This window comes from Podarcis melisellensis, assembly GCF_964234715.1.
Source record: "Podarcis melisellensis genome assembly, chromosome: 12".
Classification (NCBI taxonomy): domain Eukaryota; kingdom Metazoa; phylum Chordata; class Lepidosauria; order Squamata; family Lacertidae; genus Podarcis; species Podarcis melisellensis.
Window position 1 is genome coordinate 19777736 of NC_138544.1, and position 19994 is coordinate 19797729.

The 19994-nt window shown below is 41.5% G+C and overlaps 1 protein-coding gene across 5 annotated transcripts in view; it reads right to left on the reverse strand.

The window, feature by feature from the left end:
- Positions 1–19994, reverse strand: part of RARB (retinoic acid receptor beta) — a 353150-nt gene that overhangs the window by 320951 nt on the left and 12205 nt on the right. For all 5 annotated transcript variants that reach the window (XM_081883362.1, XM_081883363.1, XM_081883360.1 and 2 more), the window contains one exon: positions 10518–10590. The gene's annotated coding sequence lies outside the window, so the exon portion shown is untranslated. The remainder of the gene's footprint in view (positions 1–10517; positions 10591–19994) is intronic.

A 19994-nucleotide genomic window follows, 5' to 3' on the forward strand; every position in this document is an offset into this window, starting at 1 on the left:
AAAACAAAACGAGTTTGGTAAGCAGTTTTTTATGGTATTATTTAGCGTTCTTATATTTGAGAGCTCTTATTCTTATAAGGCAGATTTATTACACTTCACTCTTTCAGAATGGCAGGACTGATATATATCTGAATAATTCATAATAAATTACTTTAATCTTTCTTTCATTTAGGACACATGTGCCTCCTTAAAAAAAAAGAAAAGAAGGGGGGGAAGATGGTCATTAATCAGAGTCCCCTGTGTCCTAACCTAAGCAATTGCCAGGCGAAAACAGACTCATCAAGCTGTCTTCTTACAGAAATTCCTTGGTAAAGACTCTGCATACTAGCCCACAGGAGGTTTCGCACCTTCCAAGTCACTGGACAATGCTGATTTCTTTACTCTATCTATGATGTGTGGCTTGACCTAGCCCTGTAAGACAAAGACACTTATAATAAGGTGTTGTGAAGACAAAGCCCTTTCAAATTCAGTTTTACCCAAAGTGATGGGTGCAAAAGAAGATGTCACTAAGCAAATTATTTGTTAGGGAGCTTTTTAAAACACAGATCCCTAACCAAGTGCAATTGATGTTTCTAGTGCCTTTGCTAGTGCTCATTTCCAAAAGGAGATACTAATTTCTCCCAGCCTGCCTTCAGCTATCTTTGTTTTATATTGGAACATTGTATTATTATTATTATTATTATTATTATTATTATTATTATTATTACTACTACTACTACTACTATTATTAATGCAGGGATGCAGGTGGCGCTGTGGGTTAAGCCACTGTGCCGCTTGGGCTTGCTGATCGAAAGGTCGGCGGTTCAAATTCCTGCGACGGGGTGAGCTCCCGTTGTTCAGTCCCAGCTCCTGACAACCTAGCAGTTCAAAAGCACGCCAGTGCATGTAGATAAATAGGTGCCGCTCCAGCAGGAAGGTAAACAGCGTTTCCGTGCACTGCTCTGGTTTCGCCAGAAGAAACTTAAGTCATGCTGGCCACATGACCCGGAAGCTGTCTGCGGACAAACGCCAGTTCCCTCGGCCAGTAAAACAAGATGAGCGCTGCAACCCCAGAGTCATTTGCTCCCTGCTGACTGACAAGGAGATAACGCTTTGTTTGCACATGCTAAGCAACAGAAAATGATAGCGCCTTGTTTGCAATAGTTGGCTGCAGCCAAATTAATAAAGCACAGACTATCATACTGATTTTGTGGTTAGGTAGGTAAGTGTGTGAAGAAGGGGGGGGGGGTGGAATATATATGGATCTGGGCTTAATAGAACAGCCTCCAGACAGAACTTTTGACCGCTAGTTAAACATTTATCAGGAGCTTGCGTTTGCAAGCTGCAAAAAACCAAGCTAATCAAATTCCACTTCAACTGACTATCCAACTTTATTGCTCCATAGTGACACTAATTTCATCAAACAATTAAAGAAGGAAATCCGCACTGTTACTAAGAGGATATTGGGTTGGCTATTGCTTTCCCCGAGATTTAATAAAGCTATTAAGAGATGCAACTACAAGGATTGATGTATTTAAAGAAATAGGGGAAATTCACACACCGCTTCTAAAAATCTGTAAGAAATCCAGCAGGGCCAGAATGCAGCTGCACGAATACTCTGGGTGCCGCACGGTCAAGCAGTTTTGGTTGCAACCACTATTATTTTAAATGTCGTGGGTCAGTTCTTCACAGCTATTATCAACCTGCCAACACTCTGAGGTCAGCAATGCAGATCTTTGCTGCAGAAGCTCCAAGATTCTGGCATTCATAGCCCACCAAGATCTATCAAGTCACAACACTGCAGCTTTCAGGAAACACCTGGAGACATACCTTTTCTCAGAGGTTTTAGGTGTTGTTATCGGAAGCAGACCTTAGTGACTTTCTTTTCTACTTGGCTATATTTTGGTCATCTTGACAGTTGCCAGTTTTTTCACATTTTACCAATGAGTATTTGCTTATTTTTTGCATTTCACTGGAATGTTTTATAAATCATTGTTAGAGTTTTGTTTAACTTCATATAGTTGTTTGTCACCTTCTGGGAAATTTTCTAAAAGGCAGGACATGGATTTATCAAATAAACCAAACAAACAACTTTACACGTTTCGTACTCCATAGCTACCTGGTCCTATTATGAGATATAAATGTAAAAGACTTGGATTTAATTTCTTTTCTTTATTTATTTTTTTGCTGGGGATACCTAATGTTTTGCTAAAATCTGTCTTGTGCGTAATCTGCTTATCAATAAAAGATGTCAGTACATTTATTAAGAATCAGCAGTGTTTAGCTGAAAGGGTATTGTCAAGATCAAGGGTAGGCAAACTAAGGCCTGGGGACCGGATCCGGCCCAATCACCTACTAAATCCTTTTACATGAGAAGAATGTGTGCTTTTATTTAAAATGCATCTCTGGGATATTTATGGGGCATAGAAATTCGTTCATTCCCCCCCCCCGCCCCCAAAATATAGTCCAGCCCCCCACAAGGTCTAAGGGACAGTGGACCAGCCCCCTGCTGATAAAGGTAGCTGACCCCTGGTCAAGATGAACAGAAATCTAGTCTACATAGGGAAAGTCATGTATAACTATAACTGCATTTTTTAAATGTTTGGGAAATACTATCTTACAGGACTTATTACCCAAAGGCATCAGATTGATCATACAATGAATAGAGAGAGTGATAACCCTTGTCCAGCTGATTTGATTGGATCAGCTGAGGAAGAGGGGTGTGGTCTTTGAATGCTGGTGTGCTCTATACAAGCAAGCGTGTGTGGTGACTACACCAAATACTTGCATGTGGCCCTTGGTGTGTTGGCCAAGATGGAATGTAGAAAAAAAATGTTAGCCACCCCTAGAAATTGTCCAGGATTAACTGTGGGGGGAAAGCTCCCTATACCCAACGTCAGCAAAGCCTGTCCCTTATCATGGCATAATCAAGCCCGCTGGAAGAAGTGGTCAGCACACACAATGCCAAGGAGCCTCTCAAGTCCAGAAATGCCTATGCTTTGATTAATTTCATCCAGTATAAAATATATATACTATTAAGAAACAACCTTACTTGTTGCCAACTATGCTAAATAGTGAAGAGTTTTTCCATCTAACCACTTTTAAGTCAAGACTTTGGTGCGGAAAGGGAGCATGGAAAGTCGCTGCAAAAATGAAAATAAAACAACACCCACAGGACACCCGCTTTGTCAGTGAATTCTGCACCAGGACACCCAAGTTGATGGATACCAAATAAAAAACTGAAGAGTTTAGGAAAGGCAATTATGAACTTGCCCGTTTGCCCTCTGCTCTAATGAAGATGAGACGTTTCTCCAGGAGAAAGAGTCAGGCTACAGAAAAATGAAACTTCAAGAGTAAATAAAGGACTCAAGGCATGAAATTAAACACTACATCCAGAATCTACAGCAAAAGCTTCCAACATCCTAGGTTCCTTCCCCCCTGCCAAAAAAAGGACCACATTCCAGCAAATCAGCTTGATTGCTCATAAATACACGTTATTCTCAGCACATTTCTTCTTTAAGGTTATTTGGAGAAGCTCTGGAAGGTTAAGATTGGGATGGAAGGTGAAATCAGCTTATTCCAAAGATAAAACTTTATTTCCATCTTTTATTATCCTCCACGAATGTTGCCTTACTCTTGAATTTATTGTTAGTGCGGGTTGCTAGCAGATGTCTGTAATATACTTTGAATACTTCTGCAAAAACTGCACATACTGATAAATAAAACGCTTCCACTTTTTACCCAGCATATGGCTTTATTCTTTGATATTTCTATGAAAACTATTCCTTTTCCAAAACGAAAACTTCAGCAGAATCCCCAAACTCAGCCATATTTCAGTCTAATAGTAACTGTGCTACGTTTCCAGTAGTATTGCACTGCATATATAACAAGCAGTTATGCCCTTCAGAGTCTCCTTTGTAGTTCCTAAAGTAACGGTGTGCTAACATTTAACTTTCTTAATGGATGTAAAATGCATTTATAAATACCCGCTTGAGGATTTGTATTAAAACAACAGCAGAATTGTTTGGTTTGGCGAAACCATGCACTTGCCAATTAAAGCTCAGAATCTTCAAAATTGAATACTATATGCAATGAGGGCAGACAACTCATAACCTTCCAGATTTTTATTCATTCATTCATTCTATTTACATCCAACAGTGGGTGGCTTGGTAGGGTTGTCACCATGTTTGCACTGTGCCCGCCTCCCCACCACCTTGCCACTCTCCCTCTCCTTGCCTGTAAGTTGCAGTGACTCAGCCATCATGAGCTCAGGTGAGCATCACTGCCCCACCCCACTATCCACTACTGTTTATATCCCACCACAACTGGTCCATGCAGGGAGGGCGGCAACCTGGTACACTTGCCCAGGGTTTCCGATGGCTAAGCTGGTCAGGGGGTCCCACCAGGGACCGGCCGTTTTTTCGTTTTGTTTCTTTTCATTTCACTTTTAAATTTTACACCATCTTTTATACCACAAATACAATTTCAAACACAAACCTTCAAATCCTTCCATCTGAACATACTGTTATCCAAATGCCTGCTGAAAGAGCAAGGCTTTCTGTTGGTGCCAGAAAACATACAAAGTAGGAGCGATCTCTGGAGATCTTTGAGTTCTGGAACTCTGCCAATGATAGCACTCTGAAGAGCCTCTGCAGTTGACCTCAGAATCTGGGTAGGACTTGGGGTGTGGGCAGGGGCATAGCTAGTTGCTCCGGTACCGACAGCGGTAGGGGTGAGGTGATCCACCCACGGGGCGGGGCGATCCACGCACAGGGGTGCCACGGCGAACCGCACACAGGGGCACCATGGCGATTCACCCAGTGCAGTGAGCTGCCCACGGAGTCCACCTGGCGGACGCAAGCCCCATGTTGCCATTTCGGGCAGCGCAGGGCCCCAAGCCACCACGTGACTCCCAGGAGAGGTGCGTGGCTTGGGCACGCTGCAGGCCAGGCCCCACAGTGTGCCATTTTGTTAGCCCTCTCAAGGTTGACACCCGGGCCAGGCCACATTCCCCTTCCTATTTCCCTGGGTGCAGGGAGAGATGTTCCTTCAGATACCCAGGTTGTTGGACTCACCTCTAAGTACTGGCCATGTTGACTGGGGTTTAGGGGACCTAGAATCCAATAACATACAGAGATCCACAGGTTTTCTGTTTCTGTTTTATGCAATGTTGATTAGAAAGACCAATGCTTTAAGCGTCAAGTCATGTTCATCTATCTTTAAAAAAAATAAAAATCCACACGTTGTCACAAGTCACTCCTCTGCTGGCTAAAGCAAGTGGAGTTTTCCATCTTACCCCTCAGAAGGCAGATGAGATGGGGGGGGTGCAAACAGGACTGTGTAAGAAACACAAAAGGATGTGTGGCAAAAGCAATAGCTCTAGCCAGAATCAAAAAGTTAAAAGGTGTACTGGCAGTTTCTGGCCTGCAGAAATTATGCTGAGCACTTTGTACATGCTTGCCCCATGAAAAACATTTGCACGCTATTTTTTAAATCCTTGACTACAGATTGAAATCTGCAAGGAATGGCTGGGAGATTGGAAGAGGGGGTCTTCCCCCCCCCCCAGTTTTTTGGCCCCTGTAATAAAGTGCTTGTGGGTCTTTTGTGCAGTATGAACAAAGTGTGGTGTACTTTTTTGAGATCAGTCTTGGCCCACATCAGTTTTGCAGGCCAGTGCATGTGGGGTACTCCTGCTAATTTTCTGCATTGCCCAGTCTCAACATTTCATAGCAACTATGCTTTCCTACAGCCTTTTGAAACAATTCTCAACTACACCTGCACTTCGAAGGTTACAGATATTTATAATCGCATCATACATACATTACGGATACCTTATGCAATTCAGAAACTCCTTAAAGCCTGGGGGAAGAGGGTAATAGAAACATATATATAGAACATACAAAATGGTACCCGGAGGCTGGCAATTCAAAAAGCCATAAAATCCATTAAGGATATTTTAAAGAGCATTTAATTTCACTTGGAAGCATTTTGATACCAATTAAGGCCTTTATGGAGAGCCCTAATGCATATAAACAAAAAATGGAGTTTTCCAGTAGAGCTATGAGGCGGAATGACCAGGATTTGCCAGATCCATTGTGATAAATGACTCGCTATGATGCAAACTATAAAACTTTTTTTATATATAATAAAAAACAAGTCAGAACAATTATAAAATTGATGCTATAGACACAATGATGAATGGAAGAAGGTGAAGTGTTAGAAGACCTAGCACCATACACAAAAATCATTGATTTTTCTTTGATTACTGCTTAGGTGATCAGAGTGTATTAGGTACTTGTTGTCTGCCTGCCCTGTGTTTTATTAATGTCCCAGATCAGACACCCAATTTGGAAATCAATGCTTACTTCATCATTTTTTCTCTGAAAGCTTCTATTATTCACAATTGATTTAACAGAAATGAAAGGCTTACCATTAACAAGAGCCAGCTGCTGACACTTCGAAGATGAATTATTGAACTTCTGAAAGTGAATTAACTGAACCATCATCAAGACTATTGTTTGATGTTACTCCTACTGAAGCCAGCATAGTTATAATCACAGAAGCGACACAACCCAAACTAGCCTCTGGGTCCCCTTCCCAAACCAAAAGTGAAGAAGAGAACAGGAAAACCAGAGAGAGCTGGACCTGAATGTCTCTTTGCCTTCATTGGTTTTACAGATTCCTACCAATTCATCTCAAAATGTGGAGACAAAGTTACTTCAGCATTCAAGCATATACTTCTTTTGTTATAAAAGGGCATACGGTATTTAAGACCGCCAAATATTTTTAACTGAATGATAAAAATCCAGATGTCAGGAAACATAAACAACGGTTTTGTGCCTATTCAAGTTTGCTGCCAGAGAAAAGAAAGCCTGCAAGACCACTCCCATTATGTTAACTCTCCAGCCTAACCCAAAATCTACATAAAACACATACGTTCTTTTGATTCATAAATTAGGCAAGAGAATTTCATCTTAATTTCAAACAGCTGAAGTTCTACGCATTTCCAGTTGAGAGACAGTGGCATCAGCCTTGATGGTCTTAAGAAAAAAGACTAGAGAGCTACTAGTTGTAGGTTATTATAAATAAAAAAATGATTCCTTATAATTGATTCTGTGTGATGAGAACAGGAGACATTCAGATTTCTCCTGGCCAAATATTCTACCAATAAATAGATACAGACACTTTGCCAATAAACATATAAATTAATCAGGCTTTCCTTATTTTTGTGTTTACTGGACATAGGGGTCAACTAAAGCACATATATGCTCATCAAATGCTTGATTCAAAACGTGATTAATTCATAAAAATCAACAATTTTTTTATTCCCACAGCCAACTTCATATATATCAGAAATCCAATTCTCAAAGAGTGGCAAATCCCCAGCAAAATTTGCTTGCTTTATTCTTTAGGCCAAGCCAGATGTGATATGAAAGATCCAGATTTAAGATTTCCCACATTTTTTATTTCATTTTTGTTCATTAACAGCCACAAGTAGTTTTAGGAGGTAGTACTATGCAGAAGAGTATTTAACCCTTTCTCAGATGCAAATCACTCTCCCTGCCCAGCAGTTGTTAATAGCTTCACAGGGTAATCTGCCCTTGTTTTTTCGCCCTGACCAGATAATAGTTGCTGCAGAAGGCAGGATTTATATCAAGGGGAAAGCATGGGAGTAATGGATTAAACGTTCTCTCCTAGAGCATCAGATCCGCAAACTTCAAAGCTTCCCTAGGGGTCTCCTAATGAGCAAAATAAAAACCATGGGAGAGTCTAATCACAATCTCCCACCAGTGCTTAAAATATGTTTATTTGGGATACTAGTTGCACAAATACACACTCTCCCTCTGTCAACCTCACATAAACATTGAAGAGCATATTAACTGAATTATGTGTTCCTGCACTTAATGTTAACTTTTCACTGGACAAAATGTCTATTTCTGAATTGGTCAGGTAGCTGATGTGGTGTTAAGGCACATGCAACGGTGCTAAGGCACATTTCTCCAACCATGCTCCCAGCTCCTTGATTATGTGTTTCTGTGGATTTCAGTTGGTATATAATTTTAGCTTTTTTAAAAGTGTCCTTATTTCTACACCTGTTGGCTAGAGAAAGGACACAGTCTATATAAAGAATTCCTGCCACTCAGGATTCCTCAGAATTTGGTTCTAACTGACAGTTAATATAATCCAGCCTAATATACTCACAATGGTACATTTATGTACATTTATAAATATATCCAGCGGAATTATCTTAATTGTAATTGATCATGTGTGAGATCGGTTACATTTTTCTCCAATAAATGTACCTCTAATCTAATCTTGAAATTTCCCCAGGTCACACAATTTATCAGTTTGGGGAGAGCTGGAAATTCCAAAAGGTTGCCTGACTGCCATTTCCAAGTAAGACATCATAAGGTTTGCCAACCATGATTTAATAAATAAATAAATAAATAAATAAAGGGTTCACAACATTTAAATAGTTTAGAACTGAAGCCAATTTTTTTATACTAAGAAATCTACATCTACAAAATCAACAAGGGCAGTTTCTCAGCCATTTTACCCACCTCAAAAATCTACTGTTTTGTTTTGACTGAATAATCATAGGCTTATTGAATAAGCTGAAAAGTTTGTGGCCAAAGGCACTCGTCTGCGTTTTCCAAGTCACACTTTGAGGGAGGGACCTAATAGACATGAGATATACTTCTTCAGCTAGTTGTTACAGTAATTTATAGGACACAACGGCAGATGCAGAAGGCTAAGTGCTTTGGGGATGCTGGACATGCCACAATGGCAAACTGGAGGCGAGTTCAAAAGTTCAGTTTGCAACTGTCATCACATGTTGCATGATGCCTGACATGCAGAACAGATAAAGGCCTGGGAGTGATAAGAGGTAATTGTGACTAATAACTTCTCACCTGACACACTGTTGACAGCACTTCCACACATTCGAGTTATCAAAGTGATCGTGTGAATAATGTAATGTATGAATTCACACTTAGGAATCCTATCTCCGATAGGGAAAACTCGGGTTCCCTGTGCTATATTGCAAGAGACCAAATACAGATCTTTCCATGTAAGCTTGTCAAGAAGCTGGTGGAAGGAAAACACACAAGATGAGACAAGGTGAGAAAGAAAGGGATACATCTGGCGGTCTGCGTATCTTTGTACGCCACAAGAAAAAGAATTAGGGCACTGCAATGCGGATCTGAGAATGCAGCCAATCAAATAAAAATTATATGGTCCTTCCATCTCCAAAAGACTCACTCTCAAGCATAACTGTGGACAAAACCAGGACTTATCTGAATTTTAAAACAGTAGCAAAGGGGTTATCCTGAACTACTGGCCATGCTTGTTGAGACTGTTGTGGGCAAACTTCAACAACAGCCAACAAGCCACAGATTCCCCACCCCTGCAATAGTGGCCAAGTACATCAGTTTATATTTTCCACCCCTCCTGCATATTCAAACCAAGCTCCAACACGTTAGGAAAGGGCTTCTTAAGGTCAAACTACACACATATAGGACCTTCCCTCCCACGGCTGGTAGCATTAGGGCAATGATATTCATCCCGATCCTACTTATGTGTCCTCCCCCACCAGCATAATCTAGTTCTGATTTTTTTAAAAAATAAGCATGTACATTATTTTCACACAATTACTTGAGTGTGTACCTTGATTCTTAGACAAGGCAACTTCGAGGGAAATTTGAGCCCTTCTGCTTCTTCTCACCTTTGACATTAAGCCAGGCACAGCTCAATATTAAGAAATGCTTAATGCGCACCACTGTCATAGCCAATGAATTGTTCCTAGGCAAATCCTCCTTCCCTCGTGCAACAGAAAGCAGAATTTCGTGGCACTGACAATTGTACGCCTTGGTTCAATTGCTGAGAATACTCTTACAATTGCTCACTTGAAGAACATCCCTTTACTGTTGATTAACATACTGTAGCTAAAATAGCTCAAGCATTGTTGCATACAGCAGAGTACTGGGCTGGTTCACATAACCTAACCATGGTTAAGCAATGCGGAGAAAGCCATGAAATTACATACTTCCAAACCTCCCTTCCATAGAATGAATTCCACCACCACCCTTCCCCTTAATTGTGTTAAGCGTTACACCAACATAAAACTTTAGCCATGGTTAAGTCTACATAGACACAAATAGTGCTTTTGTCTAGAAAGATAGGTGCCAGTACTCACCATGAAGTTGTTACAGTAAGTGTCACACTTTTTAACAAAAAAAGAGAGGTGCCGGTATTGCATACTCGAGTACCCCCTGGAAAAAAAGCCCTGGATACAAATTAGCATCCAATTCTGGTACCTTCTCAAGGAGGAACCTTGGTTGGCCTGAATCATGTTTAATGACAGTGCCAAATGCCCTCTTTAGAGAGAGTGGGGACCATTTAGGCTCCAAAAGAAGAGGAGTCAGCATGCAAGGCCAGCTCCTGATTGCTTAACAATGGCAACATAATCCAGAATGTTACATGTCCACCAGGTCCATAACTTGATTCTTCTTTTAGAAATATTTTAAAGCTTAGCTTACCTCTCATTGCACCATAGCAACTGAAAAAGAGAGGGAAAGGAGCTGGGAAGATGGCACTTGACATGACTTCCACCTAGAAAAAGAGGAAGGAAGTTAAAGAACAAAACAACAATGTGGTTGACATTCCCAGCCTCCATCATCATATAGAATCATAGTAAAAACAAACTCCTAGTAATCACCTCCTGTCCCATGAAAATGGCTAAAGGAGGCACTGAGTTTAAATGAGTTAATTTGTAACGTGTTCCCTTTCTTTGTACAGTAATTATATCCTGGAAATATAAAGAGGACAGTATGAATTCAACAACTGGGTATATGGGGGGGAGGGGGAAAACTCTAATTAACCAGTGTGTGTTTCATTTTATAATAAAATCTATTTTATGAACGTATCATACATTGAAAGCAAGACAATGAGCTCAGCAAACTATTTTAGGAAAACTGGTAGAAGGCACTATTAAATGTAAAATTAGAAAGGTTATAGAAGAAGAAGTCTTGCAGAAGAACCAAAATTGCTGAAGAAGAACCAGGGTGGCTTCAGCAGCAGAAGGCCTTCAAGGGGTTGGAGGAACTACCCTATGAGGAAAAGTTACAGCGCTTGACATTTTTAGTTAAGAAGGTGACGGCACAATCCTAACCCCAAGTAGACAGTGGTGGGTGACAGAATGGTATAGCCACTCTTGAATCTGCAGACTTGCCACTAGCAATGGGCAGGGCAGAAGGCGGGGAGCAGGCACCAGTCTGGAGGTGGCACGCTGATGAGGCTGGCCTTGGCCCAATGCCATCAAGCAACAACTGGCCGGGTGGCTCAGCATCCAGACTCCAGGCTGCCTCTGTCCTTCTCTATCCCATTTTGTAGTAATGGCCACAAACTTAAGACTATTTTTAAGGAAATTAAACCAATTTATGGCAAATAAGGCTATCAGTAGTTACTAGTCATGATGGCTGAGTACTATCTGAGTACAGTACAACTTGCAACTCTCAAACGTATGCTAGGGTTACATTCCAGAGATAGCACCTAAAGCCAAAGTCAAGTGTAGTCAAAACTCACCAGGCTCAATGGCAGGTGAAATTGCTAAAGGGTTTATTTTTTCCCCTGGACATCCGCCCCCTTTTTGCTAAGTATGTAAAGCTTTTGCAAGCACATGAGTTAAAGGTGCATAAGTTGCAAAGTACAAAAACACTTCTTGCAGCTGGCTTTCTACATTCTGGTCTGCTGGTCTTGCAGAAAGGTAGGTTGTTGTTTTTTTGCCAGAGACAGCATTTGGAAGAACTGCTCACAGCAGTGCATAGTCACAAATTGTGAAGCAATTTTAAGTGTAGGGTTCCTGAAGGTTGGAAGTTGTTCTGAATATCTGCATCCTCTCTCTTTTCACACTTCTACTGCCTGGCCTTTAATTTGATCAGGGCTTGCTAGCACGCAGGTCAAATTTTTATTCTATGTTTTGCTGTACAGAAACATGCAAAACATTAAGCTGAATTTGAACATTAACACATTGTCCTTTTTAAAAAATTACTCACCAACAGATCACATACAATAAGACACACACCCTCAAACAAACTCTAGCAAAAACAAATTTCAAGCTATTTTCAAAAAGGCAGCAAATGCAAACTAGTTGCGGGTTCGCTTCCTATGACAACCTCAGGGCAACAAAAGATAATAGGAATTCCTTCAAAGGAATATGTCCAGAGCAAAGACAATCCTCTGACTCTGGGTCACTGTTAGTCTTGAACAGCACAAGTAGGTTACGAACAACAGGGAGTTCTGGTATGAAAACATTGGATCAATAACTGGCAGAAGTCCAGCCTGTTTGAACTGATCATAGCCAATAGATTTCATTTTTTAGTCAAGTTAGGGAGGAATGCCTCAATATCAGAGGCTCTGACCAGTGGCGGAGCTTCATGCTCCGGCACCGGGGGGCAGAGAGCAGGCGGTGGCGGGGCTGGCGCACGTCCCGGGGGCATGGCGCACCACCCACAGGGGTGTGGCGCACGTCTTGGGGGTGCACCACCCCACCCACAGGGGCGTGAGGTGCATCCTGGGGGCGTGGTGCGCCGCCTGAGGGGGCATGGCACCCAGCGCAGGCCGGGAGCAGCCGTGATGGCACCCCACAAGGATTGCGCTGCCAGGGGCGGTGCGCTCCCCCTGCGCTCCTCTTCCTCCACCAGTGGCTCTGACTATTTCTAGTCACTACAGGTGACCCAATGACACATCCTGAATCCAAGTACAGTAACGTAAAAAGGAAATAAATTTTGACAAAGAAAATATGTAATGAAATGTGTGTGTGTTAATGAAATACATATAAGATACAAAAATCCATATACATATGTACAGTGGTACCTCTGGTTACGAACTTATTTCGTTCCAGAGATCTGTTCTTAAGCTGAAACCAATCTTATCCTGAGGCACGTTTTCGCTCATGGGGTCTCCTGCTGCGTGTGCACCTCCGGTGCACAATTTCTGTTCGCATCCTGGGGCAAAGTTCGCAACCAGGAGCAGCTATTTTCGGGTTAGCAGAGTTCGTAACCTGAAATGTTCGTAACTAGAAGCGTTCGTTACCAGAGGTACCACTGTAGTACATACTGGCACACAAGGTATAAATGTTGTATGCAAGATACCTGATGTGGATGAACAAGTGAAAATCACACATTTGCTGTGTGGGTTTGACAAATTTGTGACAAAGTTGCAAGATTTGCAGCTTCTGTCCAAAAACTGTAAATGTTCATTGAGGATAATAGGATGGACTGTAAAGATTTAACTGGAAATGAAATATAAAAACCTATTTGTATGTTTGTATTTTAATATAGCTAGATAGCTAGAGAAATAGATACAGATACATTGATATTGCATTTTAATTTTGTATTTATGTATATAGTCTATAGGATGTACATTCTTTCTTGATGGTTGATATGACCATGATTGTTGGAACAACAACAAACATTAAATGTTGGTGTTCTGACCAAGGCAGGTTTTTAAAAATGATCTGGCAAGTGAGCCTTCAGATCATGAGGCCTTGGACTGTTCTTACCTCTCATGACAGTTCAAGGCCGCACAATTTGAAGGCTCACTAGCCGGATTATACCATGTGTACCCATTAGATCGAACACTATATTATTCACTTATATGGCACACTCAAAGTCCCATTGAGTGTTATCATTTATAGCTCTAACTGGTGATGCTACTTTGCAATTTGCTCATGATAACATTTGGTTTATTATCTGTTGAGTTATAACTTGCTTTGCCAAGCAGCTTTCATGAGACCGCCGAGGAAGACCACAGTCAAAACCTGTTTGGGTTTTGTTATAGCTTGTTATTTTGACTGTTCAGTTTATCAGCATTTTTATGTGCTCTGCAATATTTCATGAGCTGCATTTGTTCAGTTTGTTGATACTGTATTAGGTTTATTTATACTATTCAATGTTGGATTATTATTATTATTTGTTTCGGATACAAATAAAGATGCCCATGGTTTCTTTTTAATTGGTACTATGCTTGATTAAAACATACAGAATACACATAGTCTTTTAATCCCAATTTTCTTCACTAAGCCCTGCATCCAAGGAAAGGTGTTTATTAGCCTATGCTGTGGCTGAGTGTCTTGCACTCTGATTTGCAACGCTATCCTGGATCACCACCCCTAGAGAGATCACTTAAGGCAAAACAAGCTTGAGATAGGAGATGCACTGCAACACGATGTTTTCAAAGTAATTAGCTCTGAACAAATCATGTCGATGGGACACGTATCACAAGCAAGAAGTCCAGTGAAATTCTCCTGACAATGGAAAAAAATGCAAGCCAGTATCAGAAGGAATGCATGCTTTCTGTGGAAAAGGTTCCAAGTTCATTCCAGTCAAAAGGATTGGGTACGAGATAGTATGAAATACCTCTGCTTTGGGACCCCTGGCCACCCCTGCCAGTGCTTATTTTCAAAAATGGAAGTACTGTAGTATCAGCAACAGTAACCTGAGTGAAGGCAACCATAGAATTACTGTGAATTTCTTGTTCCTCTCTTGTTTGTGTGACCTTGATGCTTGGCAGTAAAATTACACAGTCAATCACCAAAGTACTATAAATCACTTTGTCTCTTGCCCTTTCTGTCTTGTGAAAACTTATTTACTGCCTTTTGAAATTTCAGATTTAGAAAATGCTCTTTAATTTAAAAGTATCCTGGGCTGCAAAAGTTGTGGGGAAATGCAAGTATGAAAGCCGAACATATTGAGACACTTGTGCATATATTAGCACTGATCCTGCACCTCTGCAGACGTCTGTTAAGCTGTATAGGCAAGGAACGCAACTACATACATAATGTACTCCTACTAATCCTGGCTCCAAATCTACCTCTCTCCATGAAGCAATTTTTTTTGCGGATACATGGCCATTAGGTAAAGCAAAAATTATGACAAAATATTTGAGTATAATTTCATTATCATCATATATACCAAATGTGAACTCAGTTTTCAAGTGCTGGTCTTTCTGTATCCAAAACAGCACCCCATCTACATGCAAGTGGAAAATACTGGCAGGCTTGGGGGAACTCAAATGGTATTTTGTGGAAATGCCAACGAAATATTCAGAGGTAGGTAGACTCACAAGGGAAACCCCTTCCAAAACAGTCCAAAGAGGACTCAGCATTAGAGCTGGGCAATATCTGGTTTTCAATGTCATGCTATATCACCAGCTAAACATCTCAATATACTGATTTATCACAATATCTGAAATAAGGATGGAGCTATGTAGAGGCATTGGCTGGCTTCAAATTTTTCCGATGTCATGATTTTTGGATAACACACACACAATTCATGATATTGCCAGGTCAAAAATTATGAAACCGTTATGAAGATATGGACTTTAAGCTGGTTTGAGATGATATATTGATATATCACCCAAATCTACACTTAGCATGCCAGTAGACACAGACTACTGACTGCTTGGTGGGGGAGAGAGGAAAAACCACATGGGGGGGGGGGAATGGCATGGACTATCCTTACAGAGGGCAGGGCCGGACAGAAGCAAACCACCTTGAAACACTTCATTTCCAAAAATATTAAATGTAAACTTCCATGTCAATGTGTGATTCCTTTACAGACCCACATGCAACAAATGACAGGTACAGTCCCTGCATCTTCAATCTCTTCCAACCACACAGCTTGAAAAAAGGACTGTGTACGAAGCCCAGGAGAGTTGCTACCACTCACTGTAGCCAATGCTGGATCAATGGCAGCTTCTCATGTGCCTTACCGTTTCTATGGAAACTTCTTCAGAAGATCCAAAACTGCCACAAAACTTTTTCCTATTATTTAAGAGCCCTTACTTGTATCCTTGATGCAAATATGGTTCAGCCCTGTATTATTGCTTCCAATGCCGTTATATTAGATAATAATATAGGAGTAGCTTACCAGCAAGAAAAGGTAACACTGAAATTAATGCAAATACAACCATCCTTTCCTTTACAGTTGGATGGATATGTTGTTGCTGTTGGCATCTGTCTGTCTTGGGAGACAATAGTGCGCCTTCATGGGTGAAGCAGTCGAACTGTTGGAAGGTTACAGCTCCTCCATGGCTGTAAAGACCGATACAGGAGAGACACCTTTTGTTGCAGCTGGGCCAAATGAATGCGTCCGGTTGTGCTGCTGCAGATGCACCATGGTGCTTCTTCTCTCTGTGCTCCTCCCACCAGTCATTCATCCTCTGGTCACTACTATGGATGAACAGCCTGACTCAACACAGTGCGGTTGATGTTGCCAGCCTTCATGTCATGTTTGCAGACGTCTTTGTAACAGAGTTGGCCTGCCAACGGGCCTGGTGCCTGAAGCCAGCTCCCCACAGAGCATGTCCTTGGAGATCCCACCTTCTCCCATTCTGTGTACATGACCAAGCAAGACGTCGCTGAGGCAGGAGTGTGAACATGCTGGGAATGTGGGCAAGAGAGAGCACATCTTTGTTTCAGACTCTGTCCTGCCATGTGATGCCCAAAGACTTTCTGACACAGCACATGCAGAAGGCGTTGAGGCGTCGCTCTACTACCATAAAGCAGCATGCTCAAGCCTGGTAGAACTTCATCTTGGTATTGGACATTAGCATCACATTCTCCCATACTCTTTTGGAGAGGTGAGTCATTGCCATAGCTGCCTTGCCAATATGCTTGTCCAGCTCAGCATCAATGGAGAGGCTGCTGGTTATGGTGGAACTCAGGTAGACAAAATTGTCTTACCACATCAAGTGTATGATCACCAATGCTGATGTGTGAAATGCTGGCGATGTCCTGATCTCTGCCAGGCTGATGGTAAGACTGAACGCCCTGAAGGCTTGGGCAAAACGGTTCATGAGTCTTTGTAGCGCTTCCTCAGAGTGTGCTGTCAAGGCTGAGTCTGCAGACAACATCTCTCATATAAGGACCTGCCCCATTTTTGTCTTAGAGTAGAGATGTGTCGTTAATGTAAATAAGGTTCAGTCTTTGTACTGCTTAGCATAGACCCATCACTGTCATGGATCCTGAAGACAGTGCAATGATTTTCTATACACATCTCTTTAGGATGCTGCATGGATAGTATTTTTACAATGCAGTCCTATGCATATTTACTCTGAAGTAAGTCCAACTGAGCTGATTTTCTTGTGTGTCCAGGATCTCAGCCTTAATCAGAACATCAGAAAGAACTTTATGCCAGTAAGTGCTGTTCAACAGTGGGATAGATTCCCATGAGAGGTGGTGGCCTCTCCTTCCTTGGAGGGTTTTAAGCAGAGGCTGGGTGGCCGTCTGTCATGTATGATCCAGTTTAGATTCCTGCAATGCAGGGGGTTGGACTAGATGACCCCTGGGGTCCCTTCCAACTACAATTCTATGATTCTATGAAAAAGGACATCAAGTCCAAATACAGAATAAATGCAACTTCACGTATTTAACCCATTAAGAATAAAAGATGTATGATCTGTAGCTAATGCCCAGTTTTGATTGATCTTTTCTTGAAAACAAGAAAAACAATGATTCTTGTTTATGCCTCTTTTATAAAGTGCATTCATACTCTAATGGATTTTAATGTTACAGCAAAGTACACTCCATACTTTGGCGCTTAAAACAGACTTTGGGAATCATTTGCCAAAGAGGGGTTATTAAATTTGGACTAGTACGTTTAAAGACATATCAAGGTTCTATGCTGTCACTTATATCAGAGCACCTAAGAGTCAAGTAATAAGTGATATAAGAACAAAGGCAAGAGCACCATTAGAACCAAACTGAAATCAAGAGGACTGTGGGAAATGTAGTTGGTGGGCCTGGTTGCTTTGGGAAATGGGGTGCCTTTCCTTCTCCACCAGCCCTTTGCAGTGAAAACAAAGCCATCATCTTCCCTTAAGAATGCAAGGAGAGCCTCCTGTTCTCACAGTAGCCAACCAGACGGCTGTCAAAAACACATAAGCAGGATTCAAGCACAAGACTCTCCCCTCCTGTAACTTCCAGCAACTGGTATCAAGAAGCACGGTTGCCTTCCTCGCCATTATCAATGCAATCACATTCACAACAGCACCCGCAACTGCAGGCACCCAAGTCACCACATCACTCCCAGGAGAGACGCGTGGCTCAGGCATGGTAAGTGCCACCCCCCTCAGTGTGGTGCCCAGTGTCCCCCCCCCCCCGCTACTCCTCTGATGGCACCAATACAGATCACGGATGAAAACCTCAAACTGTCCCAGAAAAATGACCAAACTTTTAGGCAGAGAACTTTTCAGCCAGTCCTTGTACTACTTAGGATAGACCCATTACTGTTGTGGATCCTGAGGGCAATACAGTTATTTTCTAGCCTGGCTCTACTGTTCGCTTCTACATAGTTCCATCCTTATTTCAGACATTGTGATATACTGATACACTGTGATGTTTAGCTGGTGATATATCGCAGTGTTGAAAACCAGGTATCACTGAGCCGTACCACGTACACATCCACATCCACACACACACACACACAGAGAGAGAGAGAGAGAAAGAGAGAGAGAGAAAGAGAAAAAGAAAAAGAGAGAGAGGTGGAATCTACACACATATAAAAACGCTGTGAAAATGCTTTTTTAAAAAACGTTTTGAAAAATATATCGAATTTGCCATAGCTCACCATCACCATCTAGTGTCACATTTGTATATTGCACTTTACAGCACACTTAAAACGTTTTATTTGTAACTGTATAGCTGAGTCCAGAGAGAGACTAAGAGAGAGAGAGAGAGAGAGAGAGAGAGAGAGAGAGAGAGAGAGAAAGAAACAGTAGTGGACACAATGGGGAATGAGCTGGAGCCCTGAAACAACTAACTAGTCCAGGATGTGAGGAAGAAGAGTTTCCAATTGCAGCAAAGAGCGCAAATTTCTAATGTGGGAGCACCAATGCTGCTATAATGCAATTTTAGGCTCTGCACTTAAGGCCTTCTGGTGACATGCTCCTCTGTAGGGGGCAACATACTGCATGGGGGGGGGGCTTACCGAACTGCTGCTGACTGGGGCCCTGGATTTCTGCCTCAAAGTCCTTTCCTGACACCACCAATGGGACCACTTATCTCTACAGATGGACACAGGTGTTATGCACAGGAACACAGGTGCAGTCCTTACCCAACTTCTGTTCAACCTTGTTATCTGTTTAACAGACTGCAGCCTGTATCACGAGGAACAAAATTTGGTCTCTGGGAATTTATCTAAACACCATCACAAGCATTCTTCTTCAAACATAGCTCTGTGGAAGTGAAAAGCTTACATCTTTGCATCAGCAGATAGTGTTCTTAGAAAAGGTACTACTGCCAACTTTAAATGTTATGGGGGAAGGGCAAAGAGATGTGAGGAGATAAACCCAAAAATTTGTATACAGTTTTTGTAGATTTGCCGTCCACCATAATCAATAAACACAAAGGTATGTTTCAATCTGATTACATTAAAGATTGTGGAGTGGTTTCCCTTTTCCTTTCCCCCATAACACTTCAGCACATAAAACGAACATCGTACCCATTTTCCTTACTTTTAATTTATTAAATAGCAGCCAGGAGTTTAAAACAGTAGTATTTCATCCCTCTCACCCTCACACACACAAAAAACATTATCTAAAGCAACACATTCAAGACCAATATCCAAAAGGTAGATAATGATGTTAAATACAAGCTTTGGCAATAAAACTCCATTTTCCTTTTGCAAAGTGAACAGATAAAGGCCAGAAGGATGTGAAGTTCCTGATTTAATTTCAATCAGAAGCTGATCAAAATTGGACACATAGCTGCTGCAGGGTAGATCAAATTTGCATTCTGGCTGAATTTCATTCCATAAAACGTTCAACCTAATCTAAAACTGGGGCTTTTTGCTTGACTTTCCAAGGAAGAGCCTATTAGTTCTCCAACAAATCTGTGTGCATCAAGGATTCTTTTATCCACAGAAATGGGGTTAGCATACAATTTAGCTATTCATTTATGCAAACGATAGTAAACAGAATTATAAAAGACAGATAATAAAGAGCAAATGAGGTTA